Genomic DNA, 18545 nt, shown 5'->3' with positions numbered 1-18545 from the left:
AGGACTTCTCAAATATGATGGTGAGTGGCCTGGCCACTTCATCCGCCGGTTCCCTCAAGACCCGTGGATGCAACTCATCAGGTCCCATGGACTTGTGCACTTTCAGGTTCCTTAGATATTCTCAAACCTGGTCTTCTCCTACAGTGGGCAGTCCTTCATTCTCCCAGTCCCTGCCTTCTGTGAGCTGGACATATGGCTCAAGCATTTGCCAGTGAAGAATGAGGGAAAGAAGTCGTTGAGTACCTCAGCCTTCTCCATATGCTGGGTAACCAGGTCACCCGTTTCATTCCGGAGGGGACCCACATTTTCCCTCGTCCTCCTTTTATCACTGACATACCTATAGAAGCTTTTCTTGTTGTCCTTGACATCCCTGGCCAGACTAATTTCTATCAGGGCTTTGGCTTTCCTCACCTGATCCCTGGCTGCTCGGACAGTTTCTCTGTGTTCCTCCCAGGCTACCTGCCCTTGCTTCCAGCCTCTGTAGGCTTCCTTTTTGTGTTTGACTTTGCCCAGGAGCTCCTTGTTCATCCATGGGGGCCTCTGGGTGTTTTTGCCTGACTTCCTCTTGGTTGGGATGCATCGCTCCTGAGCTCGGAGGAGGTGACCCAGCTGTCTTGGGCCCCTCTTCCTTCCAGGGCTTTTTCCCATGGTATTCTACCAAGCAGATCCCTGAAGAGGCCAGAGTCTGCTCTCCTGAAGTCCAGGGTAGTGAGCTTGCTGTGCACCCTCCTCGCTGCCCTGAGGATCTTGAACTCCAGCAGTTGGGGGTTGTTCAGCCTGGAGAAAAGAAGGCTCCGGGGAGATCTAAGTGCGGCCTTCCAGTACCTGAAGGGGGCCTACAGGAAAGATGGGGAGGGACTGTTTATCAGGGAGTGTAGTGACAGGACAAGGGGTAATGGGTTCAAGCTGAAGGAGGGTCGATTTAGATTAGATGTGAGGAAGAAATTCTTTACTGTGAGGGTGGTGAGGCACTGGAACAGGTTGCCCAGAGAGGTCGTGGAGGCCCCATCCCTGGAAGTGTTTAAGACCAGGTTGGATGAGGCTTTGAACAATCTGGTCTAGTGGAGAGTGTCCCTGCCCATGGCAGGGGGGTTGGAAGTAGATGATCTTTAAGGTCCCTTCCAACCCATCCATTCTATGATTCTATGATTCTATGATACTCCTATACTCCCTGTAAAAAAGAATCAATTGGATGAGGATGGGGACCCAGAATACTGTTTTGTACAAGTTCTACATGTAATTAATCAGCATGTCGTGACTCCTCATCCAGTAGTGCCCGATCCCTCTACTATACTTTTGCAAATACCACACTGAGCAAAATATTTCAGTGTGATTGATTTAACTGCCGCTTTCTTTAGTATCCCTTTAGATGAAGGCAGACAGCTTCTATTTGCCTTCACGTGGAAAGGACAACAATTAACCTGTACACGTCTCCCACAAGGGTTTGCAGGATCACCTACAATTTTTTTCTGGAATACTGAGAAATGATTTGAGAGATGTAGAACTACCGGGTGAATCATCTCTTGTACAATATGTAGATGATTTGCTGATAGCGAGCAAAGATAAAGACACTTGTATAAAAGACACTATACATCTATGTATCGTCTTAGCAGAGAAAGGGCATTGTGCATCTCCGTCCAAACTTTAGCTGTGTCAGAAAGAAGTCAAATATCTAGGGTTCATCCTAAGGGAAGGGCAGTGAGTAGTAGATCCAGAAAGGGTAGAGGCAATAATAAAGCTTCCGTGTCCAGTCACGAAGAAACAGTTGCGAGGATTTCTTGGGGCTGTGGGATTTTGTCGGCCATGGATTCCTGGATTAGGAGAATTAACAAAGTCTTTGACAGAAGCAACAAGAAATGAGGAGGTAGAACCTATTGTGTGGGGTCCGGAGAGAGAGCAAGCTTTTAAAAGGAGCCTTGGCATCAGCTCCTGCTCTAGGGCTCCCGGATTATGCAAAGCCTTTCAATTTATATGTACATGAATGGAAAGGAATAGCCAGTGGAGTAATAACATAGAAATTAGGACCCCACCAGAGACGAGTTGCATACTACTCCATGCAACTAGATCCAGTTGCAGCAGGAGCACCAGCCTGCATTAAATCAGTGGCAGCAGCAGCCGTAATAGCCGTAATGTTAGAAAGAAGTCACCTCCTCATACTGGGACACCCTGTAACAGTTCACGTCCCACACGAAGTGGAAATACTGTTGAAACAGTATGTGACCCAAGCTTTATCACCACAATGAGCACACAGATACAAATTGATCCTTCTAATGGCAGATAATGTAATTTTGAAAAGATGTAATACTTTGAATCCAGCAACCCTAATACCCCTGTCTGACAACGGGGAAAAACATCACCAGTGTGAGCAGGTGATGAATGTTTCAAGCACACCATGAGCGGATTTAACTGATGTTCCTTTGCAGAATCCAGGCCTAACTCTGTTCGTAGATGGCTCATCCTACTACCTGCATGGACAACGTCGGACTGGACATGCTGTGGTCAGCCAAGGGCAGGTAACAGAAGCTGAACCCTTCCCAGCAACAATGAGCGTACAAGGAGCAGAGCTGGTAGCTTTAATGCATGCAGCACGCCTGGGAAAAGGTAAACGAATTAATATTTATACAGATTCTTGATATGCTTTCGGGATATGTCATGCAACTGGGATGTTGTAGAAAGAACGAGGATTTATTACATCATCAGGGAAAAAAGTAGCTAATGGAGAAGAGATATATGACTTCCTGAAATTGATCCAGCTACCTACAGAAATTGCTATTATACACTGCCCAGCCCATACCAAGAGCGCCACAGAAAATAGTAAGGGGAATGACTTAGCTGATTGTCATGGTTTAGCCCCAGCTGGCAGCTGAGCACCACACAGCCACTCGCTCACCCCTCCCCCGGCAGGATGGGGAGGAGAATGGGAAGACAAAAGCAAAACCTCGTGGGTTGGGATAAGAACAGTTTACTGGGACAGCAAAGGGAGAGGGAAATAACAACAGCAGCACTTAGAATATACAAAACGGATGATACGCGATGCAGTTTCTCACCCAACGACCGTACAACTCAGACCGCACACTCAGACCCGACCCAAAGCCGGACCGTCCTGGAGCCCTGCCATCCCTCCCTGACTAGCCCCCCTTTTATGCTGAGCGTGACGTCGTATGGTATGGAATACCTCCTTTGGCTAGTTTGGGTCACCTGTCCTGGCTGTGTCCCATCCCAGCTTCTGGTGAAAATTAACTCTATCCTAGCCGAACCCAGGACACTGATGCAGCTGCGAAGGCTGCAGCTTGACAACCCCTGAGAGAATGCCTGGTTGTAATTCCAGCAATAGGCCAAGGCGGATGGCCTAATTTAACAGACCCCAAAACTATGTATGAAAAAGACTGTTCAGTAGAAGAAAAGGAACAATGGGAAAAATGGGAAGCGAGCCAAGATGATGATGGAATATGGACAATTGGAGGAAAGCCAATACTACCAAAGAAATATGTAATTAATGTGGCTAGATGGTTTCATGATAAAACCCACGGGGAGTGGAGGTGATAGCTAATCAAGTACAGATAGTATGGACAGCACCAGGAATTTATGCTGCTACGAAAAGAATCACCAGTAGCTGCCCGACTTGCCAAAAGTTCTCGAGCACCAGACCGAGCTCAGAGATGGGAGGTCGACCGTGGGCCTACTTCCCTTTTCAGCGATTACAAGTAGATTATGCAGATATGTCTCCTGCTTATGGATACAAACATTTACTTGTAATAGTAGATCAACTGTCAGGCTGGGTGGAAGCCTTCCCAACAAGAAAAGCTGATGCAGGGGGAGTAATAAAAGCATTGTTGAAAAAAATTATACCAAGATATGGGGTTCCAGAATCAATTGAGTCAGATAGTGGTGCTCATTTTACAGCAAGTATAATCAATCAATTGTACAAATCACTAGGAATAGAAAGAAACCTACACACCCTTTATCACCCACAGTCTTCAGGACAAGTAGAAAGGATGAATCGAACATTAAAAGAAAGAATAGCAAAAGTATGTGCACACACCGGCTTAAAATGGCCAGAAGCATTAAACTTAGTCCTATGGGATGTTCGAAACTCCACGACAACCCACAGTGTTGTCCCAAAACTGGGAGTTCATTTAACCGGTGTGCAATACGCCAATATACACACAGACCAGAGGTATTTTATTGCATATTTGCGCAGATATGGGTGCCTGTCCCAAGACAGCACGCCAAAGCTCCAAATCAGTGGTTATTTATACATACAACATTAACATATTCATCTTTCTAATACATATGCACTGTTATTCTATTAAATGACTGGTTTAGATTTCTTCGTCTAGAATGCAAACTAGAATGCATGCTCAGTTCTTTTCTCCGCCTTTATCTTTTGAGTAGGTGGTATAATTGGGGTAGGGGGTCCATGGGTCGGTAGTCGCAATTCCCCCTGCTGGAATTACCTTTCCTCTAGTTTCCCGGTACTTTTGGCAAGTCCAAATGGATCTTCAAGGCTTGTTGGTCTGTGGTGGGTTGACCCTGGCTGGGGGCCAGGTGCCCACCAGAGCCGCTCTATCACTCGCCTCCTCAGCAAGGCAGGGAGGGGAGAAAGGAAGATGGAGAAAAAAAACAATCCCAAACTCGTGGGTCGAGATAAAGGCAGTTTAATGTAGCTAAAGCAAAAAGCCGCGCGCGGAAGCAAAGCAAAAAGCAAAGATTATTCTCTACTTCCCATCAGCAGGCGATGTCCGGCCACTTCCTGGGAAGTAGGGCTTCAGTAAGTGTGTCCCTTACCCCGGAAGACAAACATTGTAAAACAAAAAAAACAACGAATGCCCCCGCCCTGTTCCTCCCCCTGGTCTCAGTTTCTTACTGCTGAGCATGATGTCATATGGTATGGAATATCCCTTTGGTCCGTTTGGGTCAGCTGTCCTAGCTGTGTCCCCTCCCAAGATCTTGCCCACCCCCAGCCTGCTGCTGGGGAAAAAGAAATGTTGGAAAGCCTTGAGGTGTGCTGGCACTGCTCAGTAGTAGCCAAAACACTGGTGTGTTATCAACAGTTTGCTAGCTACCAATACACAGCACAGCACTATGAGGGCTGCTGTGGGGAGAATTAACTCCATCTCAGCCAGACCCAATACAGTCTCCACCCCTTATTCCATACCATTTGTGTCGTGCTTACGCTCCACACACTTTAATACATATATATATATATTTTACAACCGTTTCATTGTATTTACTTCTTATTAACTACTATTTCCAGTCCTTTAACAGATAGATGTTATTCTCCCATTCCATGAGCTTCCTCTGCTCCTCCAGATGTTCATGAACCGGCTATGACTTGGGCCCAATCTGTCAGGATGGGTGTTCAGGTTCAGTTGTTGGGCACCAACACCGGCTTGCTTTGGGCTGTTGTTGCATTCATCTGGCTTCTTGCGAAACTTGCTCTTCATTGGTTTGGGTCGTTCCTTCTACATTACTTCCTAGAAGGTACAACTCACATTACAGATTATTTTACCCCAAGGTTAAATCTCCTTGAGGCACACACCGGGTCTCCCCATCTTTTCGCATTACCCACCAAGTACACCCAGGTCCTTGAGCAAAGACAATCCCAGGAATGGGTTTGCCTTTTCCCATGGGAGGAGCAATCCACACCGCCTTCCCCAGCCACTTTCCCATGTGTACTACAGGGACCTTGTCTCCTCCCACAGTATGCAGGGGTTTTGTTTGGGCAGGACCAGGACGGTTAGCAGATCCTCTGGTATTAATCAGCCAAGTGGCTTCTGCTAAATTTGTATCCCAGTGCTTCCATGCCCCATTACCTAATGCCCTCAACATAGTCTTTAACAGTCCATTATATCTCTCAATCTTTCCAGAGGCTTGTGGGTGATAGGGGATGTGATACACCCACTCAATGCCGTGTTTCTTTGCCCAAGAGCTTATGACGTTATTTCGAAAATGAGTCCCATTGTCTGATTCAATCCTTTCTGGGGTACCGTGTCGCCATAACATTTGCCTTTCAAGGCCTAGGATGGTGTTTCGGGCAGTGGCATGGTTTACAGGAAACGTCTCTAGCCAGCCAGTAGTTGCTTCCACCATGGTGAGTATGTAGCGCTTGCCTTGGCGTGTTCGTGGCAGTGGCCCAATATAGTCAATCTGCCAGGCCTCGCCATATCGAAAACCCAGCCACCGCCCTCTATTCCAGGGAGATTTTACTCGTGTCGCTCGCTTGATTGCAGCACATATTTCACATTCATGAGTAACTTGTGTGATGGCCTCCATGGTCAGGTCCACCCCTCGATCACGAGCCCACCTGTATGTTGCATCTCTCCCTAGATGTCCTGATGTTTCATGGGCCCATCGAGCTACAAATAGCTCACCCTTACGCTCCCAGTCCAGGTCCACTTGAGCTACTTCAATTTTGGCAGCCTTGTCTACCTGTTCATTGTTTTGATGTTCTTCAGTGGCACGGCTTTTGGGTATGTGAGCATCCACATGACGTACCTTCACAGCCATGTTTTCTACGTGGGCAGCGATGTCCTGCCACAATGCAGCAGCCCAGATGGGTTTACCCCTGCGCTGCCAATTGGTCTTCTTCCACTGCTGTAGCCACCCCCATAGGGCATTTGCCACCATCCAGGAGTCAGTATAGAGGTAGAGTACTGGCCACTTTTCTCGTTCAGCAATCTTTAGGGCTAGTTGGATGGCTTTCACTTCTGCGAACTGACTTGACTCACCTTCTCCTTCAGTGGCCTCAACGACTTGTCGTGTGGGACTCCATACAGCAGCTTTCCACTTCCGATGATTTCCTACAACACGACAGGATCTATCAGTAAACAGAGCATAACGCCTTTCATCTTCTGGTAACTCATTATATTGTGGTGCCTCTTGGGCACGAGCTACCTCCTCAGGCAGTGCTCCAAAATCTCTACCTTCTGGCCAGTCCATAATCTCTTCCAGAATTCCTGGGTGGTTGGGTTTCCCCAGTCGAGCTCGCTGTGTGATTAGTGCTACCCACTTACTCCATGTAGTGCTAGTTGCGTGATGTGTAGAGGGAATGTTTCCTTTGAACATCCAGTGTAGCACAGGCAATCGCGGTGCCAAGAGAAGAGACGCTTCTGTACCAACAACTTCTGAAGCAGCTCGAATCCCCTCATATGCTGCTAGGATCTCTTTTTCAGTTGGGGTGTAGTGGGCTTCTGATCCTCGATACCCCCAGCTCCAAAACCCTAATGGTCGACCTCGGGTTCCTCCTGCTGTTTTCTGCCAGAGGCTCCAGGTGAGGCCATGCTCCCCAGCTGCAGTGTAGAGTACATTTTGTACAGCCGGTCCTGTCCGAACAGGTCCAAGAGCTACTGCACGAGCTATTTCCTGTTTGATATGCTCAAAGGCTTGTTGTTGCTCAAGGCCCCATTCAAAATAGTTCTTTTTCCGGGTTACTCGATAGAGAGGGCTCACAAGCTGACTATAACCTGGAATATGCATTCTCCAGAACCCTACAAGGCCCAGGAAGGCTTGTGTCTCCTTCTTGTTAGCTGGTGGAGACATAGCTGCTATCTTGTTAACCACATCCATAGGCACATGACGACGTCCATCCTGCCATTTTATTCCCAAAAACTGGATCTCTTGTGCAGGTCCCTTGACCTTGCTTTTCTTTATGGCGAAACCAGCTTTCAGAAGAATCTGAATTACTCTTTTTCCCTTCTCGAATACTTCTTCTGCCTTATTGCCCCACACAATGATGTCATCGATGTATTGTAGATGTTCAGGGGCACCACCCTCTTCCAGTGCAGTTTGGATTAGTCCATGACAAATAGTAGGACTATGCTTCCACCCCTGGGGCAGTCGATTCCAGGTGTATTGAACACCTCTCCAAGTGAAAGCAAACTGTGGCCTGCATTCGGCTGCCAAAGGAATTGAAAAGAATGCATTAGCGATGTCAATTGTAGCATACCACTTGGCTGCTTTTGACTCCAATTCATATTGGAGCTCTAGCATGTCTGGTACAGCAGCACTCAGTGGTGGTGTCACTTCATTTAGCCCACGATAGTCCACCGTTAACCTCCACCCTCCATCAGACTTTTGCACTGGCCATATGGGACTATTAAAAGGTGAATGAGTCTTGCTGATGACTCCCTGGTTCTCCAGTTGATGAATCAGCTCATGGATGGGAGCCAGGGAGTCTCGATTTGTGCGATATTGCCGCCGGTGCACTGTCCTGGTAGCAATTGGCACCTGTTGTTCTTCAACTTGCAGCAATCCCACAACAAAGGGATCTTCTGAGAGACCAGACAGGGTAGATGATAACTGTTTGATCTTCTCTGTGTTCACAGTGGCTACACCGAAAGCCCATCGGTACCCCTTTGGGTCCTTGAAGTACCCTCTCCTGAGGTAATCTATGCCAAGGATACAAGGGGCCTCCGGGCCAGTCACAATGGGGTGCTTCTCCCACTTGTCCCCTGTTAAGCTCACCTCAGCCTCCAATACGGACAGTTCTTGGCATCCCCCTGTCACTCCAGAGATCCGGATGGGTTCTGTGCCCCTATACCCTGATGGTATCAGTGTACACTGTGCACCAGTGTCTACCAAAGCCTTATACTTCTGTGGGTCTGATGTGCCAGGCCATCGAATCCACACAGTCCAGTATACCCGGTCATCCCTTTCCTCCTCCTGGCCGAAGGCAGGGACCCTCTATTCCTGTTCCTGGTCAGAGTATTCACTGTCTGACCCTCGCGGTGACAGACCAGATGTCCCCTCACCAGGATCAAGGGAGGTGATTTTAGTTTTACATCTGGGAGATCGCTGTTTGCCTTCTCGTGTCTCTGTAGCAACTACACTGACGGCCTTCTTGGGTGTCCCCTTCTTAACAGCTGTCTTCCCTCTTAGTTCACGAACACGGGCTTCCAACTTAAAGGTGGGTTCACCATCCCACTTCCTCATGTCCTCCCCTTGGTCACGCAGGAAAAACCAGAGTGTACCACGTGGCATATGCCTGGGGCTCCCTTTCCCTCTGACCGGAGCAGGAGATGACTGATTTCTTGGGGTACCTCTGACAGCCGACGTACTGGCCCGTAGGGAGGAGGAGGAGGTACAGAGGTTTTCTTCAAAGTTCTGAAGCCAAGCAGACACCTTCTCCACAGTTGGTGTGTCCATATCTGGGAAATACATTGCTGCCAAGCTGTTAGAATACGATGCTGGGGCACTTTGAATCACCTTCCTCCACATGGCCCGCGTGCACAGGACATCCTCTGGATCTTTGGAGACCTCCTCATCATCTAGATCACTATAGATGACTTCCAACACCGCTAGTTCTCTCAGGTACTGGATGCCTTCATCTGCGGTGGTCCACTTTCCTGGGGAGTTAACAAGATCTTCCTTGAATGGGTATCTTGCCCTCACACTTGAAAGCAGCCGTCTCCAGAGACTGCAAATTGCTGTCTCTTTTCCAATTCCCCTCTCAATTCCTCGGTTTCTAGCTAGGGATCCCAGCTGTTGGGCTTCCCTGCCTTCCAATTGCTGACTGTCGGCCCCATTATCCCAGCATCGAAGCAGCCAGGCAGCAATCCGCTCACCAGGCTGGCGGCTGTAATCTTTCCGCATATCTCGAAGTTCGGATGAGGTCAGAGACCGGGTAGTTTCTGCTTCTTGTCTTATTTCTCTCACTCCTTCCTCCCACTTCTTTGCTGAAGGACCAGCTTCCTGCTCAAACCTCTCCTCCTCTTCTTCCTCTTCCCTTACTAATCGATGATAGGGACCTGTTGACCTCCTGGTCCACTGTTTCTTTTTTACTACTGGGGCAATTACTGTAGTTGTTATTGTTTGTGTCCCTATCTCAGCCACGGTGTCCTCAGCTGCAGTTTGGGTGCCTTCCTCAACCACAGTCCTCTGAGAGTTCTGCACTGTGGCTCGATAGGCCCAGGCCAGGCCCCAGTACAGTGCTAGAAGCTGTTGGTTTTCATTGGGGTAGGCAAGACACCCTTCTATCAGGTGGCGTGTCAGTTTGCTGGGATTGCTTGCCTGTTCAGGTGTGAAGTCCCAGGCTATAGGAGGTGATAATCGCCCTAGGAACCTGCCCAAATCCTTCCACACACCCTGCCACCCGGGGACTGGCTGCCTCAGGGCACGTTTCAGTATTGCCTCACTTAAAAGTTGTCTCCCCTTAAACCAGGACAAAACCAAACTCCACAACACCCGTAATATGCCAGCAGTATGAATTAGTAATATTAATGAGCTTACATAAGGGTGAACAAGGACCTTAGGAGCCTGCATAATGAAACCATCCACATCAAAAGCAGGTAGAGAGAGAGAGATGTATTCCCCCATCATCTCCACAAGATAGCTCCCCCAGCACAGCAATAACATTGATGCCAGGGCCATGCACATAACCATTGTTTGTACTAGCATGCTCCCAAGTTCCTTCATCCTCCCCACGAAATAGCTACCCCAGCACAGTAAGATCATGAACATTAGGCCAAAGCACAGAGCAGCCATTGTTTGTATCAGCATGTTCCTAAGTTTAGCAAAATAGAGATAAGCAGCACAGCTAACAAACCCCGTGACCTGCACAGGAGCTTGCAACTTAATAACTACTATAGCTGTAGCACTCTTAATACTAAACTAACAATTTATCAGTGACGCTTCTACTTCTTGACAATCACGTCTTCATTAGTACATTGTTTGGATAAACATTAACACAGGGGAAGGACTATACAATGGTCATCCTTAGCAGCATCCTCTGCTCCCCCATCATCCTCCATGGGATGCAGGGGGACAGCCTGCTTCACCATGGTCTTCTCCATGGGCTGCAGGGGAATCTCTGCTCTGGTGCCTGGAGCACCTCCTTCCCCTCCTTCTTCACTGACCTTGGTGTCTCCAAAGCTGTTTCTCACATCTTCTCACTCCTCTCTCTGACTGCAAAAACTGCCCCTATTTTTTTTTTCCCCCTTCTTAAATATGTGTGTTGGGTTTGCATGGCAAGGTTTTGGTAGCTGGGGGGGGGGGCTACAGGGGTGGCTTCTGTGAGAAGCTGCTAGAAGCTTCCCCTGTGTCTGATAGAGCCAATGCCAGCCGGCTCCAAGAGGGACCCGCCGCTGGCCAAGGCCAAACCAATCAGTGCCTGGGTGATAACATATTTAAGGGGAAAAAAAAAAACCAAGTTAGAGGGAGCTTTTGCCTGCTACCAAAACATTGCCATGCAAACCCAAAACACATTGCCAGCACAATTTTGGGTTTTTCAATAATGGGATGGCCTACATGGCACCAGGCTTGCTGGCGCCAGATGGGATTCACTTTTCTCAAAGGGAGAAGAGGGTCTTTGCTCAGGAGCTTGCAGGGATCATTGACAGAGCTTTAAACTAGGCTTGAAGGGTGAGCAGGATAATATCAGGCTTGCCTGCAACAAGCTGTGGGATGACATGCCAAGGTTTAGAAGGACAGGGTGCTAGGGAGGGCCCTCAGCCTGTTGCTCAGAGATGTGCCGGGTACACAGCAGCACACCTGAAGTCTACAGAGATGAGCCAGGGGCTCCTGAGGTAATAGGAACCAACAGGGAAACACCGGTGAAGTACATGAAAAGAATTCCAGCCACTCCAGCCAGTAAGTCAGCTTCATCAGGGGCACAACTTAAATGCCTCTATGCAAACGCGCATAGCATGGGGAATAAACAACAAGAGTTGGAGACATGTGGACGCCTGCAGGGCTATGATCTTATTGGCATCACAGAGACGTGGTGGGATGGCTCCTAAGACTGGAGTGTTGGGATGGAAGGATACAGGTGCTTTAGGAAGGATAGGCAGGGAAGATGAGGAAGGAGTGTTGCCCTCTATGTCAATGACCAGCTGGAGTACATGGAGCTCTGCCTGGAGATGGACGAGGAGCCGAATGAGAGCTTATGGGTCAGAATTAAAGGGAGCGCAGGAACAGGGGACATCATAGCGGGGGTTTCCGGCAGGCCACTCGACCAGGGAGACGGAGCGGATGAGGTCCTCTATAGACAGATAGGAGTAGCCTCATGCTCACAAGCCCTGGTCCTTACGGGGGACTTCAACCACCCTGATATCTGCTGGAGGGGCAACGCAGCAGAGCAGAAACAATCCAGGAAGTTCCTGGAATGCATCGATGATAACTACCTCCTCCAAGTGACAGAGGAGCCCACGAGGAGAGGTGCCATGCTGGACCTTGTTCTCACCAACAAGGAGGAGCTGGTGGGGGATGTGAAGCTCAAGGGCAGCCTTGGCTGCAGTGACCACGAAATGCTGGAGTTCAAGATCCTCAGGGCAGCGAGGAGGGCACACAGCAAGCTCACTACCCTGGACTTCAGGAGAGCAGACTTTGGCCTCTTCAGGGATCTGCTTGGTAGAATACCATGGGACAAAGCCCTGGAGGGAAGAGGGGCCCAAGACAGCTGGCTAGGATTCAAGGATCACCTCCTCCGAGCTCAGGAGCGATGCATCCCAACCAAGAGGAAGTCAGGCAAAAACACCCAGAGGCCCCCAAGGATGAACAAGGAGCTCCTGGGCAAAGTCAAACACAAAAAGGAAGCCTACAGAGGGTGGAAGCAAGGGCAGGTAGCCTGGGAAGATATGTTGGGTTTGCGTGGCAAGGTTTTGGTAGTGGGGGGGGTTACGGGGGTGGCTTCTGTGAGAAGCTGCTAGAAGCTTCCCCTGTGTCTGATAGAGCCAATGCCAGCCGGCTCTAAGACAGACCCGCCGCTGGCCAAGGCCAAGCCAATCAGCGCCTCTGTGATAACATATTTAAGAAAGAGAAAAAACAGTTAGAGAGCGCTTTTGCAGCCAGAGAGAGGAGTGAGAAGATGTAAGAAACTCTGCAGACACCAAGGTCAGTGCAGAAGGAGGGGGAGGAGGTGCTCCAGGCGCCAGAGCAGAGATCCCCCTGCAGCCTGTGGTGAAGACCATGGTGAAGCAGGCTGTCCCCCTGCAGCCCATGGAGGAAGGATGAGGGGGTGTAGAGATTCCACCTGCAGCCCGTGGAGGACCCCACACCAGAGCAGGTGGAGGCACCTGAAGGAGGCTGTGAACCTGTGGGAAGCCTGAGCTGGAGCAAGCTCCTGGCAGGACCTGTGGACCTGTGGAGAGAGGAGCCCACGCCAGAGCAGGTTTGCTGGCAGGACTTGTGACCCCATGGGGGACCCACGCTGGAGCAGTTTGCTCCTGAAGGTCTGCACCCCATGGAAGACACCCACGCTGGAGCAGTTCATGAAGGACTGTAGCCCGTGGGAAGGACTCACGTTGGAGAAGGTCGTGAAGGACTGTCTCCTGTGAGAGGGACTCCCTGCTGGAGCAGGGGAACGATGAGAGGAGTCCTCCCCCTGAGGAGGAAGAAGCGGCAGAAACACCACGTGATGAACTGACCGTAACCCCCATTCCCCGTCCCCCCTGTGCCGCTGAGCGGGGAGGAGGAGGTTGAAGCCGGGAGTGAAGTTGAGCCCGGGAAGATGGGAGGGGTGGGGGGAGGTGTTTTAAGATTTGATTTTATTTCTCATTCCTCTACTCTGTTTTGCTTAGTAATAAATTAGATGAATTCCCTCTCTAAGTTCAGTCTGTTTTGCTCGTGATGATAATTAGTGAGTGATCAGTGATCTCTCCCTGTCCTTATCTCGACCCACAAGCTTTTCGTTATACCTTTTCTCCCCTGTCTGGTGAATGAGGGGAGTGATAGAGCGGCTCTGGTGGGCAACTGGCCCTCAGCCAGGGTCAACCCACCACAGAAGAATACAGAGAAACCGTCCACGTACCCAAGGATCAGGTTAGGAAAGCTAAAGCCCTGATAGAATTAAATCTGGCCAGGGATGTCAAGGGCAACAAGAAAAGCTTGTACAGGTATGTCGGTGATAAAAGGAGGACGAGGGAAAATGTGGGTCCCCTCCGGAATGAAATGGGAGACCTGGTTACCCAGGATATGGAGAAGGCTGAGGTACTCAACGACTTCTTTGCCTCAGTCTTCACTGGCAAGTGCTCTAGCCACACCGCCCAAGTTGCAGAAGGCAAAGGCAGGGACTGGGAGAATGAAGAACCACCCACTGTAGGAGAAGACCAGGTTCGAGAATATCTAAGGAACCTGAAGGTGCACAAGTCCATGGGACCTGATGAGATGCATCCAAGGGTCCTGAAAGGAACTGGCGGATGAAGTGGCCAGGCCACTCTCCTGGCAGTCTGGTGAAGTTCCCACTGACTGGAAAAGGGGAAACATAACCCCCATTTTTAAGAAGGGGAAAAAAGGAAGACCTGGGAAACTACAGGCCGGTTAGTCTCACCTCCGTGCCTGGCAGTATCATAGAGCAGACCCTCCTGGAGACTATGCTCAGGCACATGGAAAATAAGGAGGTGATTGGTCACAGCCAACACGGCTTCAGTAAGGGAAAATCATGCCTGACAAACTTGGTGGCCTTCTATGATGGGGTTACAGCGTTGGTGGATAAGGGAAGGGCAACTGACGTCATCTACCTGGACTTGTGCAAGGCATTTGACACTGCCCCACATGACATCCTTGTCTCTAAATTGGAGAGACATGGATTTGATGGATGGACCACTCGGTGGATGAGGAATTGGCTGGATGGTCGCACTCAAAGAGTTGTGGTCAACGGCTCAATGTCCAAGTGGAGATCAGTGACGAGTGGTGTTCCTCAGGGGTCGGTACTGGGACCGGCACTGTTCAACATCTTTGTCGGCAACATGGACAGCGGGCTCGAGTGCACCCTCAGCAAGTTTGCCAAAGACACCAAGCTGTGTGGCGCGGTTGACATGCTGGAGGGAATGCCCCCATCCAGAGGGACCTTGACAGGCTGGAGAGGTGGGCCCGTGCGAACCGCCTGAAGTTCAACAAGGCCAAGTGCAAGGTCCTGCACGTGGGTCGGGGCAATCCCAAGCACAACTACGGGCTGGGCAAGGAATGGATTGAAAGCAGCCCTGAGGAGAAGGCCTTGGGGGTGTTGGTGGACGAGAAGCTCAACATGAGCCAGTAATGTGCGCTTGCAGCCCAGAAAGCCAACCGTGTCCTGGGCTGCATCAAAAGAGGCGTGACCAGCAGGTCGAGGGAGATGATTCTCCCCCTCTACTCTGCTCTTGTGAGACCCCACCTGGAGTACTGCGTCCAGCTCTGGGGTCCCCAGTACAAGGAAGACATGGACCTGTTGGAGTGGGTCCAGAGGAGGGCCACCAAAATGGTCAGAGGGCTGGAACGCCTCTCCTCTGAAGAAAGGTTGAGAGAGTTGGGGTTGTTCAGCCTAGAGAAGAGAAGGCTCCAGGTACAGCAGCCTTCCAGTACCAAAAGGGGGCCTACAGGAAAGATGGAGAAGGACTGTTTACAAGGGCATGTAGTGATAGGACAAGGGGTAATGATTCTAAACTGAAAGAGGGTCGATTTAGATTAGATATGAGGAAGAAATTCTTTACTGTGAGGGTGGCGAGGCACTGGAACAGGTTGCCCAGAGAGGTTGTGGAGGCCCCCTCCCTGGAAGTGTTCAAGGCCAGGTTGGATGGGGCTTTGAGCAACCTGTTCTAGTGGAGGGTGTCCCTGCCCATGGCAGGGGGGTTGGAAGTAGATGATCTTTAAGATCCCTTCCAACCCAAACCATTCTATGATTCTATAAACACCATACCACATGCAACAGCATTCGGTTTCATTTCACTATGCTTTCTCCCTTCTGGGAAAAGGTTTGTCTCAGCCTCCAAACTTCTTCTGCTGGGACAATTAAACCCTTCTTTAACACTTTCCAAATTGGACAAAAATTTGCACAATACCGTCATATATTAATACAATCATCTAAAGAAATAAGATGAATCAACACTTTTTTAATCACTCTCTTTTATCTCTCCAACATCATTTTGGGCTTTCAGATGTTGTGGGCAACACTAGGGATCTGATATGATTTTGTACCTTCTTCCTTCTAATTTGTTACGTAATTAGAGGAGAACAACTTCCCTGAGATGAGGCTGCTGCCCTAATCTGGTAAAGCTAATCTTTGACTAATTTAAATATCCTCACTTCAAGAGCAGTTGCCTAGGGAAGAGTGCAAGAGAGCAAGGCAAGCACACGAGACTACCCCAGAATACACTAAGCTTCCAGCCTTTATCAGGACACCTCAAGGACTTTAACCTGGAAGTGTAGTTTTATTTTTTCCCTCCCTTTCATGAAATCTATTGTTGGCTATCAACCATCGACAGCATCTTATGTCAAAGATTTCCATATCCACATACAAAGTGCCACTTCCAGTTCTGAACCTCACAGAACCACGGAATGGTTGAGATTGGAAGGAACCTCTGGAGGTCATCTGTCCAGCTCCCCTGATCAGGCCTGGAGCAGGCTGCCCAGGACCATGTCCAGACAGCTTTTGAATATCTCCAAGGAGGGAGATGCCATGATCATTCTGGGCAACCTGTTCCAATGCCTGGTCACCCTCACAGTGAAAAAGTGTTTCCTTGTGTTCAGACAGAACCTCCTGTGCTTCAGCTTGTGCCCACTGCCTCTGGTCCTGTTGGTAATATTAACTGTAGTAGCTCAAGTGATACTAAGAGACAGACAACAGTTGCTCCTACACAAATTCTCCCTCTTTCTTCCTCCCCTCTTTTCTACAAGGAAGGATCTACTTAAAAAAAAAAAAAATCACTCTCCACATAGAAGCTATTCTATCTTTTCTTCATTACTTTTCTTTAAGATTCTTCAGTTCTACTGTATCTTTGTTATCTTTGTGTACAGAGTCTGGCTGGGATAGAGTTACCTTTCTTCATAGCAGCCCACACAGTGCTGTGTTTTAGATTTGTGACTTACTTTCACCTATTAGACTGTCTTTATCTCGACCCACAAGTTTGCTTGCTTTTGCTCTTCCTAGTCTCTCCCTCAGGATGCTGGAGGGGCTGGGAAGGGCAAGTAAGCAAGCAACTCTGGGTGCTTGGCTGCTGGCTGGGGTCAACCCACCACACTTTGCAAAGTAAAACCTGCATTACATGCAGTATTCAAGGTGCAGGCACACCACAAATTTTTATATAGATAGCAATTGGTTTTGTTGTCGTCATCCCATGTTCCCCTCTGGAATTCCTAACATTTTACTTGCTTCTTAGCATTGAGATGATCTATTCATAGATCTGTGTGGTGGGTTCACCCTGGCTGGGGGCCAGGTGCCCACCAGAGCTGCTCTATCACTCCCCTCCTTCACTAGACAGGGGAGAAAAAGTATAACGAAAAGCTTATGGGTCGAGATAAGGACAGGGAGAGATCACTCACTAATTATTGTCACGAGCAAAACAGACTGAACTTAGAGAGGGAATTCATCTAATTTGTTATTAAGCAAAACAGAGTAGAGGAATGAGAAATAAAACCAAATCTTAAAACACCTCCCCCCACCCCTCCCATCTTCCCGGGCTCAACTTCACTCCAGGCTTCAACCTCCGCCCCCCGTCAGCGGCACAGGGGGATGGGGAATGGGGGTTACGGTCAGTTCATCACATGTTGTTTCTGCCGCTTCTTCCTCCTCAGGGGGAGGACTCCTCTCATTGTTCCCCTGCTCCAGCATGGAGTCCCTCTCACGGGAGACAGTCCTTCACGACCTTCTCCAACGTGAGTCTCTCCCACGGGGTGCAGACCTTCAGGAGCAGACTGCTCCAGTGTGGGTCCCCCACGGGGTCACAAGTCCTGCCAGCAAACCTGCTCCGGCATGGGCTCCTCTCTCCACGGGGCCACAGGTCCTGCCAGGAGCCTGCTCCAGCACGGGCTTCCCACGGGGTCACAGCCTCCTTCAGGTGCCTCCACCTGCTCCGGCATGGGGTCCTCCATGGGCTGCAGGTGGAATCTCTACACCCCCTCATCCTTCCTCCATGGGCTGCAGGGGGACAGCCTGCTTCACCATGGTCTTCACCATGGGCTGCAGGGGGATCTCTGCTCCGGTGCCTGGAGCACCTCCTCCCCCTCCTTCTGCACTGACCTTGGTGTCTGCAGAGTTTCTTACATCTTCTCACTCCTCTCTCCAGCTGCAAAAGCTCCCTCTAACTTGGGGGTTTTTTTTCCCTTCTTAAATATGTTATCACAGAGGCACTGATTGGCTTGGCCTTGGCCAGCGGCGGGTCTGTCTTGGAGCCGGCTGGCATTGGCTCTATCAGACACAGGGGAAGCTTCTAGCAGCTTCTCACAGAAGCCACCCCTGTAGACCGCCCCAGGTACCAAAACCTTGCCACGCAAACCCAACACAATCTGTTACAACCAACATTTTGGTACTGCTGAGATCCCCCTATTGTGCAAGTATTTAAGTTTATGCACTTCATTTTACATTTAACATTCAACTTAAATTGTCATGTTTGTTGCATTATATCATGCAATCATTCTGCAGCTCTGACCAAATTCCATCTTCCTTTTACCCTGTAAAAAGTTCTATATCATCAACAAGTCACCACCTCAGAGTTTAAATGAAATTAAAGGTCTCCAGTGCAGCTCTTTTTAGGACTCATTCAGGGTGTCATCATGTTTCTTTATCAGAGGGACTTATATTCTTACCCAGTTTCCTACTTTTTAGCCAGTCATTTATCCATGTAATATTCCCTTCC

Source organism: Balearica regulorum, chromosome W (genome assembly GCF_011004875.1).
Source record: "Balearica regulorum gibbericeps isolate bBalReg1 chromosome W, bBalReg1.pri, whole genome shotgun sequence".
Taxonomy (NCBI): domain Eukaryota; kingdom Metazoa; phylum Chordata; class Aves; order Gruiformes; family Gruidae; genus Balearica; species Balearica regulorum.
Note: the sequence above shows the minus strand (reverse complement) of the source record.